This window comes from Sciurus carolinensis, unplaced genomic scaffold (genome assembly GCF_902686445.1).
Source record: "Sciurus carolinensis unplaced genomic scaffold, mSciCar1.2, whole genome shotgun sequence".
NCBI lineage: Eukaryota > Metazoa > Chordata > Mammalia > Rodentia > Sciuridae > Sciurus > Sciurus carolinensis.
The window spans coordinates 58584-64176 of record NW_025920330.1 but is presented as its reverse complement, the minus strand read 5'-3'; the positions used below and the strand labels follow the sequence as shown (position 1 = coordinate 64176).

The 5593-nt window shown below is 37.6% G+C and overlaps 1 pseudogene; it reads left to right on the top strand.

Moving 5' to 3' along the window:
- Positions 1–1230: 1230 nt before the first annotated feature.
- On the top strand, positions 1231–3610 carry LOC124975609 (zinc finger protein 148-like; annotated as a pseudogene).
- The last annotated feature ends 1983 nt before the right edge of the window (positions 3611–5593 follow it).

The following is a 5593-nucleotide window of genomic DNA, read 5'->3' as shown; positions in this document are numbered from 1 at the left end:
ATGCACCAGGTGCATGTGAGCTGGTGAGGACTTGGCTTACATGTGTTTGTGGCGGTCTCTCATCCACTCGGTTCTATTTCCATGAACAGAACCACACATACACAATTGCCATACATAAACACACACACACACACACACACACACACACGCACGCATGCGCACACACGCTCAAAAGCATGGCCTTGACGGAACAGGCTGGAGAAACACCCGTCACAAGCACCCCTGTAGGCTGTCTGGGGTGGGACCACAGTGTTGTCCTAGATCCCATTTTTCCATAATGTTTTAATTTAGGCATTACTTTTGTAATCAAGAATAACAGAACATTTGAAAAGAAAAACTGGTTTTTCAAGTCTTGGCTGGCAGGACCTCTCAGCAGGGAGCTGGCAAGGGGGTCTGGAGTAGGACACTGGCCAGAAATACTGCCTGCCCAGACTGGGGAAATCGCAACCTTCAGACAGGGACTGAGTCCTCTTGGAGTCTGGAGGAGAGCCTTGTGCTGTTCTAGAAGTCCTTGCAGATGGCTTTCAAGGGCGTACATTTGTTCTTCAGTTTCCAGAGCCAGGTACTACTACCCTCCAGGAAGAGGAGCCAGGTGGCCGGGGTGGGTGACAGCTGGCAATATCACTGTCTCCTTTTTTTTGTTTTCTTGGTACTTTTTGAATTATAGACCAGGTGAATGTATCACCTCCTCCAAAAGCGAATGCAACATAAACACAAAGTTCTTTCCAAAACAGGACTGTGAAATCGGTGTACAATATGTCACGTCTGGACACAGGTGCCTGGGTAAACAGCCATTTGAAAACAAAGAGTTAATTTTAAAATGTGCCTTAAGGAGGAGGAGGAAGAAGAGAAAAGCGCAGGGGTGGGAGCTGTTGCCAAAGCTGCCACAGTAAAATTACTCTCCCCTCCCCCCTTCCCCTTCTCTCAAGGCCCCAAGGAAGGTTGAAGTTGCCACCGCCTGCAGTGGGTGGCCATGTGAATCAGCGCCTGCCCATGGATAGAGGGGAGCAATCAGCAGCTTGGAAATTCAGTCAAGTGATCTGGCGGGATGGGCATTTGCCTGACACATTTTATAGAGGATTTGGATGGCATAAGTGATTAAGGTGGTATTGAGGGTTTCTGAAGCCTGTGAAAGATAGAAACTCAACAATGATTTCTTTTTAAACTCTACAGCATTCTCTTCCTTGAAGTCTTCATTTTTACCCTAGTCTCAGGCAGTTATACTTAAGCATGAACATTGATGACAAACTGGAAGGATTGTTTCTTAAATGTGGCGGCATAGATGAAATGCAGTCTCCCAGGGCAATGGTTGTAATGGGTGGAGTGTCTGGCCAGTCTACTGTGTCTGGAGAACCGCAGGAGTCAGTACTTCAGGATCAAAGTATGCCACACCAAGAGATCCTTGCTGCTGATGAAGTGTCACAAGAAAGTGAAATGAGACAACAGGATATGATATCTCATGATGAACTCATGGTCCATGAGGAGACAGTGACAAATGATGAAGAACAGTTGGAAGCACATGAAAGACTTCCTCAAGGACTTCAGTATGCACTTACTGTCCCTATAAGTGTAAAGCAGGAAATTACTTTTACTGATGTATCTAAACAACTAATGAGAGACAAAAAACAAATCAGAGAGCCAGTAGACTTACAGGAAAAGAAGAAACAGAAACAACGGTCTCCTGCAAAAATTCTTACAATAAATGAGGATGCATCACTTGGTTTGAAAACCCCTAAATCTCATGTTTGTGAGCACTGCAATGCTGCCTTTAGAACAGACTATCACTTACAGAGGCATGTCTTCATTCATACAGGCAAAAAACCATTTCAATGTAGTCAATGTGACATGTGTTTCATACAGAAGTACCTGTTACAGAGACATGAGAGGATTCATACTGGTGAAAAAACATTTTGCTTTGATGAATGCGTTATGAGATTCATACAAAAATATCATATGGAAAGGCATAAGAGAACTTATAGTGGAGAAAAAACTTACCAGCATGAATACTGTTTACAGTATTTTTCCAGAACAGATTGTGTATTGAAACATAAACATATGTGCCATGAAAATCGTGACAAAAAACTAAACAGATGTGCCATCAAAGGTGGCCTTCTGACATCTGAAGAAGATTATGGCTTTGCTACATCACCAAAAGATAAAACTGCCAAAATAGAAAAGGCAGAAAACTGAGAAGAAATCATCTGGAATGGACAAAGAAAGTTCTTTGGATAAATCTGACCTGAAGAAAGACAAAAACAATTACTTGCCTCTTTATTCTTCAAGTACTAAAGTAAAAGATGAGTATATGGTGGCAGAATATGCTGTTGAAATGCCACATTCTTCAATTGGGGGATCCCATTTAGAAGACGCATCAGGAGAAATACATCCACCGAAGTTGGTTCTCAAAAAAATTAATAGTAAGAGAAGTTTGAAACAGTCACTGGAGCAAAATCAAACAATTTCACCTTTATCCACATATGAAGAGAGCAAAGTTTCAAAGTATGCATTTGAACTTGTGGATAAACAAGCTTTGCTGGACTCAGAAGGCACTGCTGACATTGATCAGGTTGATAACTTGCAAGAGGGGCCCAGTAAACCTGTGCATAGTAGTACTAATTATAATGATGCCTTGCAGTTTTTGAAGAAGAAGCGGTATCTTCAAGCAGCAAGCAACAACAGCAGGGAGTATGCGCTGAATGTGGGTACCATAGCTTCTCAGCCTCTGTAACACAAGCAGCTGTGGCAAGTGTCACTAACGAAAGTACCACAGCATCCATATTAGATTCACAAGCACTGAATGTGGAGATTAAGAGTATTCATGACAAAAATGTTATTCCAGGTGAGGTACTGCAGACTTTGTTGGATCATTATTCCCATAAAGTTAATGGACAGCATGAGATTTCCTTCAGTGTTGCAGACACTGAAGTGACTTCTAGCATATCAATAAATTCTTCAGAAGTACCTGAAGTCACCCAGTCAGAGAATGTTGGATCAAGCTCCCAAGCATCCTCATCAGATAAAGCCAACATGTTGCAGGAATACTCAAAGTTTCTGCACCAGGCTTTGGACAGAACTAGCCAAAATAATGCCTATTTGAATAGCCTGAGCCTTAACTTTGTGACTGATAACCAGACCTTCCAAATCAGCCAGCATTCTCTTCCATAGACACGCAAATCTATGCAGCCAGGCTCATCAATAGCTTTCGATCAGGAATGAATTCTCCACTAAGAACAACTCCAGATAAGTCCCACTTTGCACTAATAGTTGGTGATTCACAGCACTCATTTCCCTTTACAGGTGATGAAACAAACCATGCTTATGCCACATCAAAATAGGACTTTTTGGATCAAGTTACTTCTCAGAAGAAAGCTGAGGCTCAGCCTGTCCACCAAGCTTACCAAATGAGCTCCTTTGAACAGCCCTTCCGTGCTCCATATCATGGATCCAGAGCTGGAATAGCTACTCAATTTAGCACTGCCAATGGACAGGTAAACCTTCAGGGACCAGAGACAAGTGCTGAATTTTCAGAATTTCCCTTGGTGAATGTAAGTGATAATAGAGCTTGGATGACATCTTCAGTGGATGCCAAACTGGCCAGACTTTTGGCTAAAAAAAATGTGTAAATAATACTGGCACTTTAGAACACATTAATCAAGAGTGGGGTTACTCTGTGTAAAATGGAGAGCTGTACAGATTAAGAGCAATGCATTATAACAAGTTAAGCTGATATGAATAGCAAGATAATCCCATAACTGCATTTTGTTTGGTTAGTCAACATTCTTTGAACTGCCTTACATGTTGTCACCTTTATAGAAGCAATGCATATACTTGTTTTAGTTCAGAAACTTGCTATTCCACCTACACCAAAAAGGAAAAAAAGGAAAAATAAAAAAAAGGAAAAAAAAAAGACTTTCACACAATTGTTTCCTAACTGATAACATTGTGCATTCTTAGGAGATTAGTAATTGTGTGAAATTTACTCATACTGTTTCTAAGTTTTTCAGCATAGTCATTGCACTTCAGCAGGGAATCTGAGTATACTTTACAGAGTGAACTTAAAAGTTTAAATGTCAAGAGATTATGGCTTAAATATATTAGTTTGTCCTATAGGGGGGAAAAACCACCTTTCAAAAAGAATGATATGCCATATACCCTTGATTTTCATTTTGCATTATATTGACGTGTTTTTTTGAAGAAAAAAGTAATAAAAATCTGATAGTTTAAGAATCCACTATTTAAAAGCCTAATTACTTTTAAAATATGCATACTTTCAAAACTTTTACCAAAATACACAACTCTTGAAGTATTCACTTCTCTATGGAAGTATGCATATTGGTGTCAGTTTCTTTGTACAGTTGTACCTAGATATTTTTTATGATTTTTTCATGTGCAAGTATCAAGGTTTTGAAGTTTTAGTAAAAAATATTCTGTAGATTACATTCCCAAGAACATAATGCTTACACAAAATGTATATTCCACATTTTAAAGTTTAATTGTATTTTACTTTACATATACACGTCAGTTAACATAGAGCACTTAGAATCTATTTAGTATTTTTGATTTCTCAAAGTGAAAAAATTAGATTTTTAGGTTTGATATGGTTGTGTCATAATCATCTCATAATTGACAATTTTAATTTTTGGCAATGAAAGGAAATTGGGATATCTTTGGAACTGTAAAATCTGGTTTAAACCTTCTCTTTCTAGACTCTTGGATTATTAAACAGTATCCAGAGAAACAAGAAATGGGCTTTTTAATTGCTTATTTTATCTTGAGTTACTTTTTAATGAACACTGCTCATTATAGTTTTACAAATCAAAAGTGTTTACTAATTCCAGTAACTACAATTTCTTTTTCAGCTAGATGAGTGACTGGAGATTTTTTGTTGCATTTCAAAATCTAAATAAACTACAGACTTTATCCTTATACCATGATTTTTTTTTAAATACTTTGTCTTAAAATAATATAGCATGGTACAATAAATAGTGCTTTTAAATATATGCTTTTCTGAAGAATGATGTTTTGAGTTACACATTAGACAGTTTTGATTTTTGGAGAGTAACATTAGTCATATTGATGCTATCATCCTCTTTAATTTGTTCCACCTTTTTGGTTTTTGTATTTTAAATTTCCGCCCTCTTTGTCACAATGCTAGTACTGATATATAGCACCAGTGGTAACCTAAAATTAATATCCTTGGAAGATGATGCTGTTGATTTTAACTTTTATATTGGCCCTGTAAGTCTACATTCTTTGCTTCAGTATAGAATATGTTATCCATTTAAATTATTTTTGTCTCTTATTTAATGTTATCCCAAGACTGTTCTCATAAAGAAAGGGAACAAAAAAAATCCTCTCCTAACATTCTTAACTTGTATTAATTTATTTTAAATATATTGTTTTTTTTATGGTAATAATATAAATTATGTTTAATGTGGTTTCCTCTACACTTTGGTTATTAAGCTTTGTTTGAAATACTAGTTTTCCCATTTGACAGCTTTCTTTGCTGCCAAAGTTTTCAATAATTTTAGACTTCTTTAAGTTCTTTAAGTTCTGCCATTATTGACCTTAAGAGGGATGTGTGTTGTGTTAT